At 35.9% G+C, this 20392-nt stretch overlaps 1 long non-coding RNA gene across 5 annotated transcripts; it reads left to right on the forward strand.

The window, feature by feature from the left end:
- The first annotated feature begins 476 nt into the window (after positions 1-476).
- LOC109154351 lies at positions 477-4623 on the forward strand. Of its 5 annotated transcripts, none has more exons than XR_002049691.1 (5): positions 477-709; positions 1422-1532; positions 1769-1917; positions 2045-2342; positions 4515-4623. It is a non-coding gene; the product is annotated as an uncharacterized LOC109154351 (long non-coding RNA). The 5 variants fall into 5 exon arrangements; XR_002049689.1 differs by lacking the exon at positions 4515-4623 and adding an exon at positions 2515-3116; XR_002049690.1 differs by lacking the exon at positions 4515-4623 and having other exon boundaries at positions 485-709; positions 2045-2142; positions 2211-3116.
- The last annotated feature ends 15769 nt before the right edge of the window (positions 4624-20392 follow it).

The following is a 20392-nucleotide window of genomic DNA, read 5'->3' on the forward strand; positions in this document are numbered from 1 at the left end:
CCAAATCCTGTTGCCTTTCTTCATCCTCCCTTTGGATTCAATGTAGTTGAGTTCGTACCAGAGTGAAGAAGACAACGTGTTTCTGAACCGGTGCAGCGTCATCCTGGAGGCCTCCATGTGCTCCGGTGAGAGCTGCGGGTATTTCTGGAGATCGTTGATGACGGCGCGAGCGCCAGCGTTAATGCAGAAGTGTTCGAAGGACCAAATCGTGTTAAAATTACAAAGTTAAGGACTTAATTGGTTAAAATTGAAAGTCGATGACCAATTTGTGAATTTAGCTATAGTTGAGGGACCATTTTGGGTATTTAACTCCAAATATAATTCCATGAGAAAATAAATAAAATATAATACTATAAAGAAATGGAGAAAATATTTATTATATACACATTTCGGAATTAATAAATTTGCAAATTTGGATTGGGCTTGATGGGCCGCTTAGGAGCGGTAGCCTTCTTTACTTCTTTTATGTTGAAGTCGCTTAACTTGCTAGCTCCCACATCGGGCGATGAAGCAGCTCTCTTCCAGTACACATAGTCCGCCATGGCAGCACCTGTTGTCCCTTCGGGGACATCCGATAAAATTGGAACGATACAGAGAAGATTAGCATGGCCCCTGCGCAAGGATGACACGCACAAATCGAGAAATGGTCCAAATTTTTTTCTCCCCAAAAAGCTCTGCAATGGATCCTTTGTTTTCTTGCGAAAATTTTGTAAGTATTTGCTAACCTGCTCTTGAGTTTTGGATTTCCTTAATATTTAGGGTTTTCCAATTTTTTCTAACCTGCTTGACGGCGTCCTGAATTCTGGTATATACGATGCTTTCGAGATTGAATGTATATATAGGTTCTTCATTTCTCTAATTGAAATCAAGAACGGAAATTTATTATGCTATTTCTTTGAAAAAGTTTCTGGCTTTGCAATGATTACTTGCAGTATAATTGTGTTTTGTATTGTGCCATTTGATTTGATTGTTGGTAGTTTTTGAAGTTGCAATTGATTTCATTTTATCTTGTTTGGTAAACAATGAAATTTCGTATTTGCAGCATTGAATTCCAGGTGATAAGTTTAGGTATTAAGAATGAGTAAAATATTGAACTAGGAATGCCGATTACTCAATAACATTCATAATTATGGAATGTGCAGTGTATTATTGAAGCTAAGGATCTGCCATTTTTTGTTTTCCTGCAACAGCATCCCCTTCTCAACTGACTGAGATTGTGAGTCATAGTTGATACATGATAGCATATCCATAATTAGTTGTTTTTTCTCATTTCTGTTCTGGTTTGTACATGGGGAGTGTATGTGCTTTGGTTTCTCGCAATGATATCTCTGGTCTCTGACATTTCCGACAAGATTTTCTTGATTTTTAGGAGACTGCAATTCTCACCCTTTTACAATTTCTATATATCTATGATGAAACAGTGTGAAGATCTTCTGGTTGAACTCAACCACTCAAGGTGTTATGATTTAATGGATCAGTATTGTGAACAGATCTCAAGCAATCTTCCAATCATGAGTAAACACTAAACAGAGGTATATAACATGTTTGATTATTGTACTGTGTGGTACCTATTAATTTTATGGCAGTTGACAATGTTGTTTTTGTGCTTCTTCTCAAACTATGAGAGATACCAAGCGCATATAGTGTTTACCATTTCATGTTGTCTGTCATGGCAGAATAAAGAGATCGAGTTTACAACTAAATAACTTTGTTCCATTTCTTTTCAATTCTCAGCTGTATGAATATAGCTAACTTAACTTTCCTGCAGGCAATGACCTGAGGATTGCAAGGAAGCCGTGTCGACTTTGATGTTTGCAGCAGCCAGCAAGATTTGGCAACGTGCCAGAATTGCGCTATCTGTCAACCATATTTGCTGAGAGATATGGCAATGCCCTCGATTGTTTCGTTAACAAAGAGGTAGCTATATATATATGGCTTGAATCAAAGCAGCAGTGGTTGAAAATGAAATTTTAATTCTCCCATTTGTTTTAATTTATTGTTCTTTGCATGCATTCTGAAATGAATTAATGTTGTTTTTCCCTAGTTTGTTGAAAAGCTCAAGTCTGGGAGACCATCCAAAGATAAGAAGCTTCAGTTGATGCAAGATATAGCAAGTTGTATAAACCACCTGCAATTAAGCAAGTAAGCTTTTTGACAAGTTTCATGTCAATTTTATTGTCATTTTTCTCCCCAAATTGGGTGATTTGCAGGACTCGTTCATGAATGGCAATGATCAAGCATACAAGTTAGATGAAAAAGCTGAGAAGAAAGGAGAGTCAGACAAAAGAGAGAATCATCATCTTTCCAATAGAAATCCTGAAAAAGAATCTTTATGCTAACAGGTGGGCGACTTTGTTTGCTGACCAGTTTAGCAAACAAAAAGCTAAGATTAGAAAATCCTTTAGCTATTTCCTTAACATCATTTAGTAAAAGATCAAAATAGGTGGAAAAGGATTGATACTTAATATTGTTAGTGATCTTCATGCAATCTGTTTGAATCTGAATACCATCCAGATTAATCTCCTTCAGCCATTTGAGAGCCTCCTTGATGCTCAGGACCTCTGCTTTGTCTGGTTTGAGGATACCAGATCTGGGAATCTCCTTTGCAGCAATGAAGGAACCATTTTCTGCTATTCGATAAGGAAATTAGTAGCACCATTAACAGTGACTTCTGGTGGGATGATCACCTGATTCCAGACCTTCTCGTTCCTCCAAGTTGAATAGCTCATTGTCCTCCAAGTTGTTGAAGTTGAATTCCAGCCAGCCCAAGAAACTAGGTTAAGTTGCCAAGATAGTTCCAACAGCTTCTAGCAAAATGACATGAGACAAATAAATGCTCTGCAGATTCCCCTTCCATGTTGCATAGCTGACAAAGCAAAGTAAATAGAGAATCCAGTGTAGAGTCCTCCCACCCCAGATTGTCATGTGTAAACAGGTCTCTCACTTTCATGTCATTGTTTGCATCTGTCACAGCAGGTTGAATAGAAGGGAAAAGGTTGTTAGGTAACCATGGGTCTCTCCAAACATTTATACTACTCCCATCACCCACCCTCCATCTATAGTTGCTTCTAACAACATTTTAAGCTTCCATAATGCTATGCCAAATAAAGGATGGGTTTCCCCCAATTTGGGCTTCAAGAAAGTCATGTTTTGGGTAGTATTTGGCCTTATACAGCTTCGCTACAAGTGAATTGGGATACTAGATAAGTCTCCAGGCTTGCTTCCCTAGCAAAGCCACTTTGAATTGAATTCTCTAATTCTCCTAAACCCCAGACCCCCCCTCTATTTAGGCAAATTATACCGTGCACCAGGGCGCACAGTGCATTGTGCGCCCTGGCCCAAAACGACGTCGTTTTGACCTTTTCGCGTGTTTGCTGTTAAAAAAAAAATTAATGTTTCGAATGTACAGAATTGTATAATAGAAAACACAGAATTTTATACTCGAAAACACATCATTTTATACCTGAAAACACATAATTTTTATAACTGAAAATTCCCATATTTCGAATGTACAGAATTATATAATAGAAAACACATAATTTTATACCTGAAAACATATAATCTTTTTTAAAAAGACAAAAAACCCCTATTTCGAATGTACAGAATGTTATACCTGAACGACGTCGTTTTGGGAGGCACGGGACACACATTGCTATGTGCGCCCTGGTGCACGGTATAACGATTGCTCTATTTAGGTACAAATAGGGCCTCCCATCTCTTCCACTGAATACCCCTACCACTCTCTCCCTCACAGCCTCACCAAAAACTATTCATCCTTTCAATCTCTCTCCCTATATCCAAAGGAATTAAAAAGACACTCATTGTGTATGTTGGAATGGCCTGAACTACATTCTTCAATAATACCTCTTTACCGGCTCTTGAGAGAAACTTGTTTGTCCAGCTTCTTATCCTACCCATGACTTTATCCTTTATGAATCCTAGGATTTCTCTCTTGTTGATTTGGAATAGTTAATAGCCTGACCGGAAGCCTCACTGAAAGATTGGATTACACCTTTAATAACAGAAATTTCCTTGACAATAGCTCTACAAAAAAACATAACAGTCATCTGCAAAGAAAAGATTTGTGATTTTTGGAGTTCCTCTTGCAATGGAGACTCCCCTGAACCAGACCCTCCCTAACTTTGTTTTGGATTAAGACATGAAACATATCCATGACCAAAATGAACAAATAAGGGGATATGGGATCTCCTTGACGTAAGCCCCTCCCCAGAAGAACAGAACCAGTCTCTTTCCGATCTAATAGAAACCTATACTCAACAGTGGATATCATACTCCATATCAGTTTGACCACTTGATCAGAAAAACCCAATTTAGCAAGGACACCACTCAGAAATTTCCAATCAAGGCTTTACTCATATCCAATTTGATCCCAGCAAAACCAACTCTACCCTGACTTTTCTTTTTCAGATGTTGCTTTTTGTGTTTTTTTTTTTCTTATGCATTCTGTATATGCAAAGTTGAATTGCTTTGATCAAATAATTTTTATTTTATAGGACAATCTACGCCTATTTTGGCTAAGAATCCGAAAGCATTGAAGTATCCACTTAATTAAATCTCTCAACAAGCTAAGTGGGAATTTAGTCATATCTCTGAAAGGGTTAAGTGTGGAAATGAGGATTTTACTATAGCACATGAAGCATTGGACGTGGTATATGCTAGTGATGAGGAACGTGAGTTGGTGCGCAAACTCAGAGAGAAAGTATTGTTACTCATGGAAGCCAAAACGCAGTACTTCACTCAAAAATTGAATACAAAGCATTTATTGGAATTAGACAGAGGATCACATTATTTCCATGATTTGATTAACAAGAAGAATTCAGTAAAGGTGATTTCTTCAATTCTTGATATGAATGGTGTGCCGACCACGTCATTGGACCAAGTAGGTGAACTGCTTGTAAAATACTACAACGAGTTACTTAGAAAATCAAAGGAACGGGAAAAAAAATTAAAGAGATGTATTACAGACAAGGGTCGTGCGTATCTCCAAATCAAGCAGAGGAACTCATAACACTTGTTTCGGGGCTCTTGGCGGGTTGGCCCTGATGGATACACGACAAGTTTCTTTAAATCGTGTTGGGAGACTGCTGGACTTCAGTCACAAACTACAGATTCCAGCGAGGATGGTAGACCTTTAATCTGCTTTAATTTTGAACTTTGGGTTCTTTTTTATTATTGTGTCTTGAATTTTTTATTTGTTTTTTATGATATAATAGTTACTTTAATTTGTTTGTTTTTTATTTTTGTTTTTTGAATTTTTTTATTTCTTACTTATGATATAATAGTTACTTTAATTTAGTTCCTTTTTTTTATCATTGTTTTTTGAATTTTTTATTTCTTATTTATGATATAATAGTTATTTTGAGATGACATAATAATGAAGATTCTGAGAGTCGGTTAAAATTGGTGCTAAACGGATAGATAATTTTAGGAAGTACTTTGGAATCAGAAGTAAGATAGATGACAAGCAAAATATAACAATAGTAAAGGTGTATTCAGTAAATAGATCACTCTATGGAAACTTTAAATTCCATTGAAATGGAAAATCTTCTTAGGGAGAGTTATAAGTGATATTCTTTCCATTACAAATAACTTGCTTATAAAGAGAGTAGATGTTGATCCGATGTGTGCCATGTGTGATCATCAATGACGGCACTATACACTCATTAGTGTTTTGTGGCTATGCAAGTTCCATATGGAATCAATCCAACCTTCCACTTCCAAATATTGTGACAAATATTTTTCATTAATGGTTTAGTGTAATCTTGAATGTTCTAGACACTGATGGAATTATCTCAATTTTATATCACATATATATGGAGAACACGAAATGGAGCTATGTGGGATGCATGCCTACCACTGCCGAAGAAATTACTAGCGACGACCGTAGCAACCATGCGAGCATGGCGGCGGATCCACGGCCGAACAACATCGATCCCACATGCGTAATTTAAAAAAAATATATATATTAAACAATGATAAATAAAATCTCTAAAGTTACAGCACCACATGCGGACATCTACTGATCTTCACATTAGGTATTAATTTGAGCAATTATTTGCTCAAATTCAAACAATGATAATATCAAAACACATAAATAATTCAAACCATATATTCAATTGCACTATATAATATTTGATGTTCTAATTTAAATAATTATATATCAATCCAAATATTTTTAATATATTATAAAAAATCTATTCCGTGCATCGCACGAGCGAAAATACTAGTTATTTTAATGAAAGAATAAAATTTGGTGCAGAATTTGGTTTAATGGGCTGGAGATGAAAAAAAATTTAGTGTAAAAATATGCTAAGAATATTCCTTTTGGTGTTAAATTTGGTGTATTTGTTTATTTCAGAACTATTTACTCAGTATAATTTAATCTTTTGTATTAACTCATTTATTTTTTTTCATTTTTACATATTTAAAAATCATATCAACTATAGAATTTATAATTAAAAATGTCTTTTAAAACATAAAATTAATAGGAATTAATTTTTCATTCAAATAATATGTACAATTGGGTAGAATGTGAAAAATAAAAATAATTACTATTGTTCCAAACTTGCAAACAGGTGAATGTATATGATATAATAAAAATGTGAAATATTATAAAACTTATCACAAATCACATTGGTTATTCTGCCATCATATTACCCAAAAAAAAAAAAAGAAAAAAAACCAAGTAAAATGTCTTTTAAAACATAAAATTAATAGGAATTAATTTTTCATTCAAATAATATGTACGGGTAGAATGTGAGCACCTTAAACATTAAAATGGCGCACCTTAAAAACACAAATCACGCACCTAAAATTTTGAAATGGCGTACTTTACATACACAACCCACGCACCTTAAAAATTGTTTGTATATTTGTTTATTTCAAAACTATTTACTCCATATAATTTAATATGTTGTATTAACGAATTTATTTGTTTTCATTTTTGCATATTTAAAAATCATATCATGTGGTTTTGTTGTGAGGCGGAGCCTTGTACGAAGAAGGAAGTTTAAAATTTATAAAATATTAAATAAATTTATAAAATAGATACGATGTCGATTTTTATCTTATTGTTTTTAATTTTTTAAAAAGTATATACGAGGATGCTCTTTAGAAGCATATCTCTTTACAAGTATTTTTTATGCGCGATGCGCAAAAAATAGGTGCCAATATTAATACATTATATTAAAATTTTAAATTTATTTAGATTTTAGATATTTAACTTATTCTAAGTAATAATAATAATAATAATAATGTAAATCATTTTTATAAATTTGATATTTATATTTATGTAATAATTAACATATAACTCAAATATATAATGTGTATATATTATTATTAATGAAGAAGATAAGAAAATATATGGTGGAGGCATGTGCATGGTAACAATAGTGGAAAAGATAACGGAAGTTATAACGGGGGTATGTTTGTCCAAAATATTTTAATGTACAACCTTTATAGCATAATGTACAAAAAAACTTAACGGAAAAAACGGACATAAATCAGGGGTATAACTTCATTCACAATTATTATGTTTTTAGATTTAGATTAAAAAAATTATCAAACGGTGTCAGTTCTATTTGTAAACCAGTTGTCATTACTTAAATAATAATAATAATAATAATAATAATAATAATGATTTTACTGGCGTGAAAACTGCTGATGAACTCAATGAATATGCAGCCTTTGAATTTTTTAAAAGAATAAGGCCGGTTCAGTGGTTTCTTCAGCAATACAAACATGTGGAGAGGTCATAATAATGTGTGATTCTTCAATTTTCTAAAGCAGTCGTCATTACTAATTAATATTTTCATATGGTATTTGCTTTACTTATATTTCCTAATTATGTATTAGACAAAAAGAATGTGTGTGTTATATGTAAAAAATCAGCATGAGACTGAGATTGTGAGTCATAGTTGGGACTATAGTACATGATAACATATCCATAATTAGTTGTTTTTTCTCATTTCCGTTCTGGTTTATACATGGGGAGTGTATGTGCTTTGGTTTCTCGCAATGATATCTCTGGTCTCTGGCATTTTCGACAAGATTTTCTTGATTTTTAGGAGACTGCAATTCTCATATATCTATGATGAAACAGTGTGAAGATCTTCTGGTTGAACTCAACCACTCAAGGTGTTATGATTTAATGGATTAGTATTGTGAACAGATCTCAAGCAATCTTCCAATCATGAGTAAACAGAGGTATATAACATGCTTGATTATTGTACTGTGTGGTACCTATTAATTATGGCGGTTGACAATGATGTTTTTATGCTTCTTCTCAAACTATGAGAGATACCAAGCGCATATAGTGTTTACCATTTCATGTTGTCTGTCATGGCAGAATAAAGAGATCAAGTTTACAACTAAATAACTTTGTTCCATTTCTTTTCAATGCTCAGCTGTATGAATATATCTGTTGAGTTTGTCTCATATATGGATTAAGAATAAGTGTTTGTCTCATACTAGGAGTAGGAGTGAAACGGGTAGACCTATTGTATAGGGATTGGATGCCTATAAATATATTGGTTGTATCCCTAAAGGGTTGTGTCACCACTATCACCATCACAAATAATAAGAGAATACTTTCACTCCCGTGGATGTAGGCACATTGCCGAACCACGTAAATATTGTCTTCTTTATCCTTTACTGTCATTATTATTTTTCTTGTTCCTGTTAATCTCAACAAATTGGTATCAGAGCACTGTTGAGATGGTTAGTTCAAGTACAAAATTCGAGGTATCAAAATTTGATGGTGTAGGGAATTTTGGATTATGGCAGTCTAGGGTAAAGGATTTGTTGGCATATCAGGGCCTTCTGAAAATCTTGAGGGCGGAAAATCCAGCAAATCTGGAAGAGGCTGATTTGGGGGAGTTGAAGAAGCAGGAAGCTACGGACGTGGTACATGCTGATGATTCTTATTATAGTGAAGGTGATGTTCTAGCATTTACTAGTAACAAGATCAAACATTGTTTGGACTTGTTGGATGTTTCTAGATGCTAGATGAGAAGGTGGTGAGGGGCGCTGTAGTGTTGGGCAGCGCGGATACCAGGAGGGGTCGTGGATCTGGTATCGCCATGGGTCGATATTGGTATCAATATGGGTCAATATTGGCTCGGTATAGGCCGGATTTGAGATGAGTCACGGCTGGTACGGGTTGGACTTGTCATGAGACATGGACCTGGTATGGGCCGGGGCTTGGCATGAGTCACGGCTGGTATGGGAGGACTTCTCGGGACAACGAAGAAGTTCGTGAACATGCACTGGGAAACGTTTGATGCTGCGTTGTGCGTGTTGCTGGCCAGTGGTAATTGCTGGTTAGTGGAGCATTGGGCAAGACACACGGGTTTAGTGTGACTTTGCAGGGGCGTTGTTGTGTTGGGGCAGCGTGGATACCAGGAGGGGATATGGACCTGGTATGGGCCGGATGCAGGAAGTCAGCTGAACGGGGCAGTTAGCATGAGTCGCGGCGGTATAACAGGTCGACGGCTGAAGGGCGAATGGCTTGGAACAAAGCGGTTCGTGTACATGCACTGGGTAACGTTTGATGCTGTGTATGCATGCGGCTGGCTAGTTGGGATGAGCATGGTTGTTCCTACCCATGTGTATATGTGAGATAAGTTTTTTTCTCCTAAGGGGCATAATTGTGAAGGTGGAGATGGTGAGATAAGTCTTTTCTCCTAAGGGACATATTTGCTAAGGTGGAGATTTGTTGAGTTATCTTTTTCTCCTAAAGGACATATTTGCGAAGGTGGAGATAGTCTTTTCTCCTAAAGGGCATATATGTGAAGGTGGAGATGGTGAGATAAGTCTTTTCTCCTAAAGAGCATATTCGTCAAGGTGGAGATTTGTTGAGTTATCTTTTCTCCTAAAGAACATATTCGCCAAGGTGGAGATTGTTGAGTTTGTCTCATATATGGATTAGGAATAAGTGTTTGTCTCATACTAGGAGTAGGAGTGAAACGGGTAGACCTATTGTATAGGGATTGGATGCCTATAAATATATTGGTTGTATCCCTAAAGGGTTGTGTCACCATTATCACCATCACAAATAATAAGAGAATACTTTCACTCCCGTGGATGTAGGCACATTGCCGAACCACGTAAATCTTGTCTTCTTTATCCTTTACTGTCATTATTATTTTTCTTGTTCCTGTTAATCTCAACAATATCTAACTTAACTTTCCTGCTGGCAATGGCCTGAGGATTGCAAGGAATTGAAGCCGTGTGTCGACTGGGAGTTCTTACATAAAGTGTTGGTGGGGCTAGGCTTCCCAAGCAAGTTTAATTTGTTGAGTGGGTAACCAAATGTGTGCAAACCGTATCTTACTCACTGTCTATCAATGGAGCAATGCATGTCTACTTTCAAGGGCAAAGGGGATCGAGACAAGGTGACCAATGTATAGAATACTTGGCACGCATGCTTGTGGTTAAACCTAGGGATACTAAATTTTAATATCATTCGAGATGCATGCAAGGGATTGAAAGTGAACCATTTGGCATTTGCAGATCTCATGTTATTTTGCAAGGGCGATGCCAACTCGGTTGACATCCTTATGAGAGCTCTGAATTGAATGAATTTGAAAAAACATCTGGGTTAGCAATTAACCCGAACAAATCTAAAATGTTTTGTGCAGGTGTTTTGGATAACCTTTGCTTCTCCCGTATCCCGATTGAAGCTCTTCCGCCTGGAAAGTCCTCAACTTTAAGATCAAGGTTAGTGTGGTTCCATTGCTTAAGCAATTGTCCCGTTCTGAAAAATTTCTTGTCCGCATTAGTGACTGAAGGTCCAAAAGTCTCCTTAATGTAATACATCTTTAACAACTGCAACACCTTCACATCTCCTTTATGAAAACCACGATCCCAGGAAGCCACTTGACCAACGTACGTCTCCATGTGCTGCATTGCAAAAATTCCACATCAACCTTGTTCCTTGAATCACGCCACAACATACGCATCCACCAAGAAACAAGCTCCCTAACCACCGCCAAGAAGTCAAGAACATGGACAACAAATCTTTCTGAATGATGAAGTGCATACACCAACAAAAGTACATGACAAGGAAAAAATATCGACCAAAAGTCACAAAAAATCAACGACACACGAGAAATAACAACTCGACATAAATGCATGAAAATAATTGAAAAATTAAATTACCAGTTGATGTGTGATGTCACCATATTTTGCCTCATTTGAGATGGGGATAGATGAGTTATAAATGATGTCAAACCTCCTACCTTTGGTGTCAACACTAATAACATAGAAGTGTGCACCTTGGGTTATAGGAATCACATACTAGAGAAACATATTGTGCATACACTGCTGATGTATTAGTGTGTAAATATTTCTTGCACTTACAATGTTAATGATGGACCACGACCCATACGGGGAGTGCACAATGCCAGTGACCAATCTCTTTAAAAACCAATGAAGCTCTGGGAACGTGGTTGCGAATGCCGAACAATAAAATAAACAATTACAATGGTAAGGATGCAACGCCAATAGTGCATACACTCCTGATGCACCATATTTTGAACTCTAATGCACAAAAATCACTACTACAATGCATCACAACATCTTTCCGAATGTGGCACTGCCTCTGTTGGGTTATAGTTTGAATTATCCATGCCAAATGAAACCATAATTATTTGCTGTGCACAAAATCCTTCCATGATGCACCTTATTATGAACTGTAATGCACAGAAATCATTATTACAAAGCATTATCAAATTTCCTACGATGCGCAACACCATTCCGAATATGACACTGCCTCTGTTGGGTTATAGTTTGTAAGAGAATTCGTTTTTATCATTGATTGATGTCATCCAATATCCATGATGGATGAAAGCATAATTATTTGTTATGCACAAATCCTTTACTGGGCGTTTGTTGGAGGGATTTTAAATTCCTTTCCTACTTAATTCCCACCTAATTCTAAAAGTCATTAAATTCCGTAGTTTGGTTGGAGTGAATTGCAATTCCCCTCATTTTCATGGAATTAAAATCTCATGTCCTCCCGGGATTTTAATTCTTGGGAAAAAAAGATAGTGATGAGTCAAAATTACCCATTCCTTTTTAATCTAAAATTAATGTCTAACAATGATAATGGACATTTTTGACTTTATACTACTTATTCCCTTTTAATTTCCATGTATACCAAACATTGGAATTGAAATTCCCAGTAAATCTATTTCTGTCAACCAAACACTGAAATTTAAATTCTCACTTTATTCCCAGTAATTCAACTCCCATGGAATTACAATTCCTTTCCCACATAATTCCCCCCTCCAACCAAACGCCCTGTTAGTGAAGCATCATATTATGAATTGCAATGCTCAAAATTTACTTCTACAATGCACTATTTGATACCCTATGATGCACAAAACCTTTCCGAATATGGCACTGCCTTCATACAGGGCTGGCCCTGGGCATATCTGCCAAGGGTCACCGCGCAGGGCTCCAGATTTTTGGAGCCCAATTATATATATATATATATATATATATATATATATATATATATATATATATATATATATATATATATATATATATATATATATATATATATATATATATATAGAGAGAGAGAGAGAGAGAGAGAGAGAGAGGAAGGTTCAAGTGCGGCGGTGCTGTTAGGTGCGGCAGTGCGGTCAATTGTAGGCCATTAGATTAGATAAATCTAATGAATCACATTCGTCAGGGCTTCTCCGATATTTTCGCGCACGTTCTCACTCTACGAGAAATGCAAGGCTAAAGTCGTCACTGGGCACCAGAAGATGGCAAATCATAGTGTTGTGTGTTTTATGTTCGTTATTGGTGCATTATTAACTTTACTCGGGTATTCGTGGATTCGTGTTGGTGCCTTCCCGTGCAGTCAGTGCGACCGCACTAATAGTTATACAAATATACACTATCCATGTTAGAAAATGCACACCAAAAAAACATGCACAAATTCGGTACGCATCAACAGGACACACCATTATGTATGAATAAAAGCACCACACAGTGTTCGGAAATACACCATTGGGGTGGTGAGTTATATGGTGTATTTTTTCGGTGTGTTGCGTGTTATTTTGGTGTATTTGTGCATTTTATTGTTGTGCTTTTCCTAACACAATTAGTGTCTTTTGTTAACATTGTTGGTTTATTTTGTTATCACTGTTGGTGCATTCTGTTAAACGACCGATATAAATGACCACTATAATTACCATAATACCCCCCACTTACCAAGACGCGCTTAAATCTTCAAATCTTCAGAAATTAGCCGTTGCCGTCAGATTAAGCAAAATGGACGATGCTGATATGACCGCACCGCCACACCTAAGGACCTTACCGCATATGAGCCTTATTATATATATATATATATATATATATATATATATATATATATATATATATATATATATATATATATATATATAGGTTTGAGAAGCATAAAAAAAAAAAAAAAAAAAGAGAATTGTGCAACTAACTCAATCTGAAAAATGAGCTCTTGAGAAATTCATTACAAAAGAAACTCAAGTAGATGAACAAAAAGATGATGTCAAAAAAAAAATTAGAGTTAATTCCAGCAAAGGTCCTCCGACTATCGTGATTTTTTAAATTTAATTCCAGCAAGAGCCATACATTTCAATTTGCACCTACTACGCCTACAACGAGGCTTGAAACCTAGACCTCCCACATAGGGGAGCAATCCGATACCAATGGACCACAAGCCACTTAGTAGAGTTTGCACCTTTAGTATCCCCTTTCATGGAGCTATTTTTCCTGAAGTAAATCGTAGACGACCAATTAGGAATCATTCACTAAAGTTGACCACTGTTCCACCATGCGGCTCTGTTCATGTCCAGGTGTTCTCGGAGCCACTGGAAACCGCCGCGTAGTAGAAGAAGAAGACAAAGACGAAGATAATTTTCGAGTGAGATTTCCCTTTCATTATTGGCAGCCCACATTTCTTCTTCCTGAAACTCTTCATTTTTCTGCTGCTTGTTTCCCTCTGTTTATGTACCCCAACCCATATTTTGTATTATTTTCATCCTTTATGCGAGATGAGGGGTTAATTAAATGAAATTGAAGAATTTGGGGCTCAATTGAAAATAATGGAGGATGAAAGTAAATTAGTAGTAAATATTTGGATTCTTCAAGACAGTTCAAGATTTTACCGGAGTTCTCTGTTGTGGCCGGCAAATTATTTCTCTCCAAAAATCTTATGTCCAACAGCAGTAGTAGGTAATGAAGGAAAAAAATAAATTAGGAAATTAAATTTATCTTTTGAAAATACCTCTGATGCTAAGAAGAAAAGACGAACATACCCCTTAACTTGATGTCAAATTAACGGTGAGGTGACGGAAGGACCATTGGTGAAAAGGTTTTAATAGTCAAGTGTCAAATTTGTCCAAATTAAAAGACGAGGACTAAATTTGAAAAATCACTATAGTCAGAGGACCTTTGCTGGAATTAACTCAAAAAAATTACTAGATGCTAACCTTCATATAGAAGATCAAGGTGATTGTGGGAATGAAGGAAAATTAAATAATATTATATATGCACAACCGTGATACTGAAAATAATGAAAATGTTAGGCAAATATTTAGATGATGGTGGCAACAATGATAAACCAAATGATTTAGTTTTATTTGACATATACGATCCAAGAAATTGAGATGCCATTGATTCTAAATTAATAGCTATTCTTATGAAAGATGGCTCTAAAATTAATTTATCAATAAATAAAGGTCCTAACTAAAGATAAATTCTCTAGGAGATTTTCTTTAGCATTTTCTTGTTGCATTTGTTTAGAACCAACTCTTAAGAGAGGTGAACAATGTGGTGATATTGATGAAAATGAATTATATATTGAGATAAAAGTGCTTAGAGTGATTTTATTGAGAGAGAAAAGATAGGAGCGGTGAGCATATTGAATTCATTGAAATAGATGAGTTATTTTTCCGAATGCTACCATTGGATATTGAATATTATTAACTATCCCAATTATTGTTGCCTATGTAGAAATGAGTTTTTCAAAGCTGAAATCTTACTTATGATCAAGTATATTGCAGGAGGGATTGAATGGATTAGCTTTAATCTCAATTGAAAATGAGATTTTGGAAGAAGTTGATATTGAAAGTTTAATGGATGATTTTGCATCTAAATGTGCACGACGGATGTCACTTTTTAAATGAAATTTTAGATGTATATTTTTTATATAATATTTATATTTTGACAAGACTTTTTGCTCAACTATTGTTTATATATAAGAATTACTTGAAAAAAGGTCCAAATTGAGAAATCGCACAAGACCCCTATTTTTATAGTCGTTATATCGTGCACTAGGGCGCACAGCGCATTGTGCGTTCTGCTCTACCCAAAACGACGTCGTTTTGGTGAACTGTCAACAAAAAAAAAAAAATCCTCTACTTCGAGTACACATAAACTCATAACAAAATACACAGAAACTCATAACTGAATACACATAATCTAACATGATACATAATACCCAGAAACTCTACTGAATACACAGAAACTCTTAACTGAATACACAGAAACTCTTATCTGAATAAGCAAACTCTTAACTGAATACACAGAAACTCATAACACAATACACAGAAACTCTTTACTGAATATACATAATGAGGTTTGAGCCATTTGGACGGACAGAGTAACGTCAGAAATTGAAATGCGCGCGTTTTGTGCCTGAACGCATATTGCTATTGATGGAATTAATTAACCCGGGGGTCCGTGTTAATTAACCCAATTAATAAATAGACATCTCCATGGAGAGAATATGAATGATAAAAGGATTGCAGGGAATCAATAAATAAGAAATAAATATGCAGGACACAAAGATATTTAACGTGGAAACCAATACGGTGAAGACCACGAGCCTTTTTGGGCTAAGCCAAGCCGAAATTCACTAGGTTGTAGGAGTAGTACATGTACATAGATGGCCATAGCAATGGAATTGGTTGAGAGAAAGAGTATGTATAAGAGATGTTTATATTTGAGACTGGCCCCTTCTTCTGTCTTCCTGAGCCTTTATATAATGTCATGAGCAGTTACAACCTTCCCAAATATTAATGCCAATAACTTTCCTATTCTCTTGCCATGCATACTTCTTCTTCTTTGACTAATCATTATTATTATTATAAATAATAATAATAATAATAATAATAATAATAATAATAATAATAATAATAATAATAATAATAATAATAATAATAATATGGCATGCATATTATATTATTCCATCATGAGTCCCCCACTTTCTTTACTGTAAGTATTTGTCAGTATAAGAAAGTAGAAACTGATGTCGTTCACCCAAATAAAAATGACACTCGGAGTGCATCCTTAACGAGCAGTGTAGTCTGGGCTACATGTTTGTGCACGGAGCACCAAAGTTGCAACCTTCTCCGCTCGGAGTATTGAAAGTCATAATGTGATTCACGATTTGGTGCACGGAGCACCCAAAACTTCGGCCTTCCCTGCTCGGAGCATTGAAGATCATAATGAGAGTCACGATTAGGTGCACGGAGCTCCTAGGAGTTCATGACAATCATTTCCTGAAATTGACATACATATGACAAATGATTAGCGGGGCATGCCCTTATGTTTGAATGTGAAATTAAAATTGAAGATAGGTTCAGAAATCTCTATCTTCATTTAATTTATTGTGACCAACACCAAACTTATTCTTCGAAACTGTTGTTGTAAGAGGTAGCGCGGAGCTTACCGCGAAATTTAAAAGGTAGCGCTGAGCTTACCGTAAAATTTAGGTGACAACGCAGGGCTTGCCTTGCAATATAACTGGTAGCACAGAGCTTACCATATTACATTATATAAGTGATAACAGCAGTTTTTGAATAAATTGAATTGGCAGTTGATCACATTCACAACGTAAATAATAATAATAATAATAAGCCCGCATGGGTAGCTCAACTGGTCATAGAGGTGAAACTTTGGAATAATGACCAGGGATCGAGTCTCACCAGCGGCAGTGTGGGAGCAACCTCTCAAAGTGAGGGGGGCTTCTTGTGGGGGTTTATGTAATATAGATGAGAAGGGTCATCTGTCGCCCACGCCTGAGTAAAATGTGAATTGTAGGTGAGGAGCATATAGCTTGCGTTCATGCGGGAGACACGGGGCATAAAAAATCAGAGTTGGCTCTGAGCTTGTCTGCTGGTGACGATACAACTTCAGCAACGAGGTGACCGAGGGCGCAGTCGACTGTGGCGGGCGGCATCGAGGAGTTAAATGTGTGGTGGGTTTGTAGTCCGGGGTGGGCCGACGTTAAATCGATCTGCCCTCCACGTAAAACTCTCCCAGCTGGATCAAACCAATCTGCGAGAAACCGGTCGATCTTACGTGCGGGCCTGCTTGTCGAGACAATTGTTGGGTCCAGAGAAAATTTTGTCTTCTTGTGCACCATAGTCTGATCTTCTTTAATTTATCATTTGTGTGGACAAGAACGGAGATTGATAGAGATGGCAAGCATAATTGAGAAATAGGCTGGGTTTTAATTTCATACTTTCATGAATCTGGAGTGCAAAATTGTGATGTGATGCGAGACCCGTTGGGTACTGTGGTGGTTGCCAGGATGGTGGAGGCAGAGGCAGATACGGTAAGGTGGTTATGGTGGTGATTATTTGTGGGTGACGCAAGGTAATATGTTTGTTACAGGAATCGCGAGAGTTGAATCTCGCTTCTCTATTAAAGTAGAGAGCACGCTCGAGCCTGTACAGCCGCTCTCAATGAAAGCACCATTGATGGAATTAATTAACCCGGGGGTCCGTGCTAATTAACCCAATTAATAAATAGACATCTCCATGGAGAGAATATGAATGATAAAAGGATTGCAAGGAATCAATAAATAAGAAATAAATATGTAGGACACAAAGATATTTAACGTGGAAACCAATACGGTGAAAACCACGAGCCTTTTTGGGCTAAGCCAAGCCAAAATTCACTAGGTTGTAGGAGTAGTACATGTACATAGATGGCCATAGCCATGGAATTGGTTGAGAGAAAGAGTATGTATAAGAGATGTTTATATTTGAGACTGGCCCCCTTCTTCTGTCTTCCTGAGCCTTTATATAATGTCATGTGCAGTTATAACCTTCCCAAATATTAAGGCCAATAACTTTCCAATTCTCTTGCCATGCATACTTCTTCTTCTTCTTTGACTAATCATTATTATTATTATAAATAATAATAATAATAATAATAATAATAATAATAATAATAATAATAATAATAATAATAATAATAATAATAATAATATGGCATGCATATTATATTATTCCATCAGCTATGTTGCCGTGATGTACCATATAAATTACCCGGCCTATTTTTATTGGAACGACTTCCGGCCTTCAATAAGCCTCATTCATCAAAAAACCCTAACCATCTATCGTGCACATTAGATCCAAACAAATATGGTAATAAGTATAAAAATCCATCTTATGGTGCACAAGTTGATCTCCAACCAAACACGGCCTAAGAGTTGATATTATAGCTAAAAGTAATAAGTACATATGCGCTTTAATTTATACTTCCATTGTCCTTTACTAAATACTCTACCTATCTACTTGTCTATATTATATTCCAGCTTGCTGAATGTTGGAGCCCTGTGCCGGATATAATTGGATTATGGACTGTGGGGACAAACTGACTAAGTGACTAACCCTTTTAACATAAATAATGCAGGTTTTAAGTAATTTCTATGTTTGCGGATAATAATAAACGAAAATGAAAAACTAAAGAATATTATTACTTCTGGAGCGGTACGTCTGCATCCCAACATCATCTGGATACTCTGTTTGGAGAATAATTTAACACTCGTAGAACTTTGTTATGCATTTCTAAAGTTTGTTACAATGCTAAGCTTTCTTATGTTTGTATATAGCATCTCATAAATTGTAAAATAGTCTAGAGGCATGTATATAGCAACTAGAGATTGTAGTGATGTTTAGAACATTCTAGAACCTTAAAAGAATACTCAAGCTTGTATAGAGATTTTAGAAGGATTCTAAAGAGTAAATCCTAAGATTAAGTAGATCTCCACCATCTACTAAGAAGGTGGAATAGTTATAAATACCATTCAAGGGGCCTCATTTGTAATCATCCAAGAGTTCAAGCAATCCAAGTTCGTTACAAAGTTTTCAAGTGTTTTCTTAGTCATCCCATAGTTTATTTAGCATCACTTCACAGGGCTGAGAAATATTGACTTAGCTATTAGGAGGAAAAAGTAAAAAAGATTACTTGAAATAAGAGACCAAAACCATTATATAAAAAATGATAGGAATATTTTTGTAATAAAGTTTTGATGAGTCAAATGTACTTTAGATCCCCTTAAAATTTAGGTCTTTGGTACAAACATCATAATTTATAGGTCAAGCCAGAAAGCAAAGGAAAAACTACTACATAGAAGAACAAAATTAATTTTGGTCATACGAGTTTTCATCCAGAAGACAAGAATTAAACAAAGATGTTACAGAGAATTACCGGATGAGCCTCAGGGCGAAATGGTAGAAGTCTTTGCACACAAACGAAGATGTAAAATAAGCACGATCTATCAAGTCAAAGAAGCATAATGTGGAAGGCCAAAGAAGCAAGATGTGAAAAGGGTCACAATGTGACCAGGTCAAGCAAGCAAGATGTGCCTCCTATTTTCTCTCCCACCCTTCTCTTTTTATTCTCAGTTTTTTATTATAGAAACCTTAATTGAATTTAGGCTGTTAGTGTTGAATTGTGGAATCAATGAAATTCTCTTTTTTATTCTCCGTTTTTGTAAATAAAAATTATAGAAACCTTAATTGAATTTAGTCTGTTAGTGTTGAATTGTGGAATCCATGAAAGTGATTGCCATTGGGATTGGAAATCGGAGAGTCTTGCAGAGCCAAAGTGATTGCCATTGGGATTGGAAATCGGAGAGTCTTGCAGAGGCATATCAGTCCAACACTTGTCAAAGTTGGCAATGCAGTGCAATGGCTTATTCTTAGTTGAAGGGTTTCTGGACTCAAATGGCTTGATCTTTAGTGGAAGAGATTTTAGGCTTTTATTTATAAGTGCCAAAGCCTTTGAATTGTTATAGAGGTAAAGGAAAAATTGCAGCAAATTTGTGGAAATAAGATTCAATTTTACTGGATGGTGAGCGGTTCACCAAATAACAAATTTATCCAATGTGGTTATTGAGATTGCGCATGCTCAATTTACTATGGTGGCGTTTGTTAGTATCAGATTTGATATCAATTACTATGCATGTTTGTTTATATATCTATATATTTTTTAATTTCACAATCAAATTCAAATCCTTTAGTAATTATAAAACTCATTAGTCATCTTATTCGATTAGTATGAATAATGGATAGTG

Source organism: Ipomoea nil, unplaced genomic scaffold (genome assembly GCF_001879475.1).
Source record: "Ipomoea nil cultivar Tokyo-kokei standard unplaced genomic scaffold, Asagao_1.1 scaffold2647, whole genome shotgun sequence".
Lineage (NCBI taxonomy): Eukaryota > Viridiplantae > Streptophyta > Magnoliopsida > Solanales > Convolvulaceae > Ipomoea > Ipomoea nil.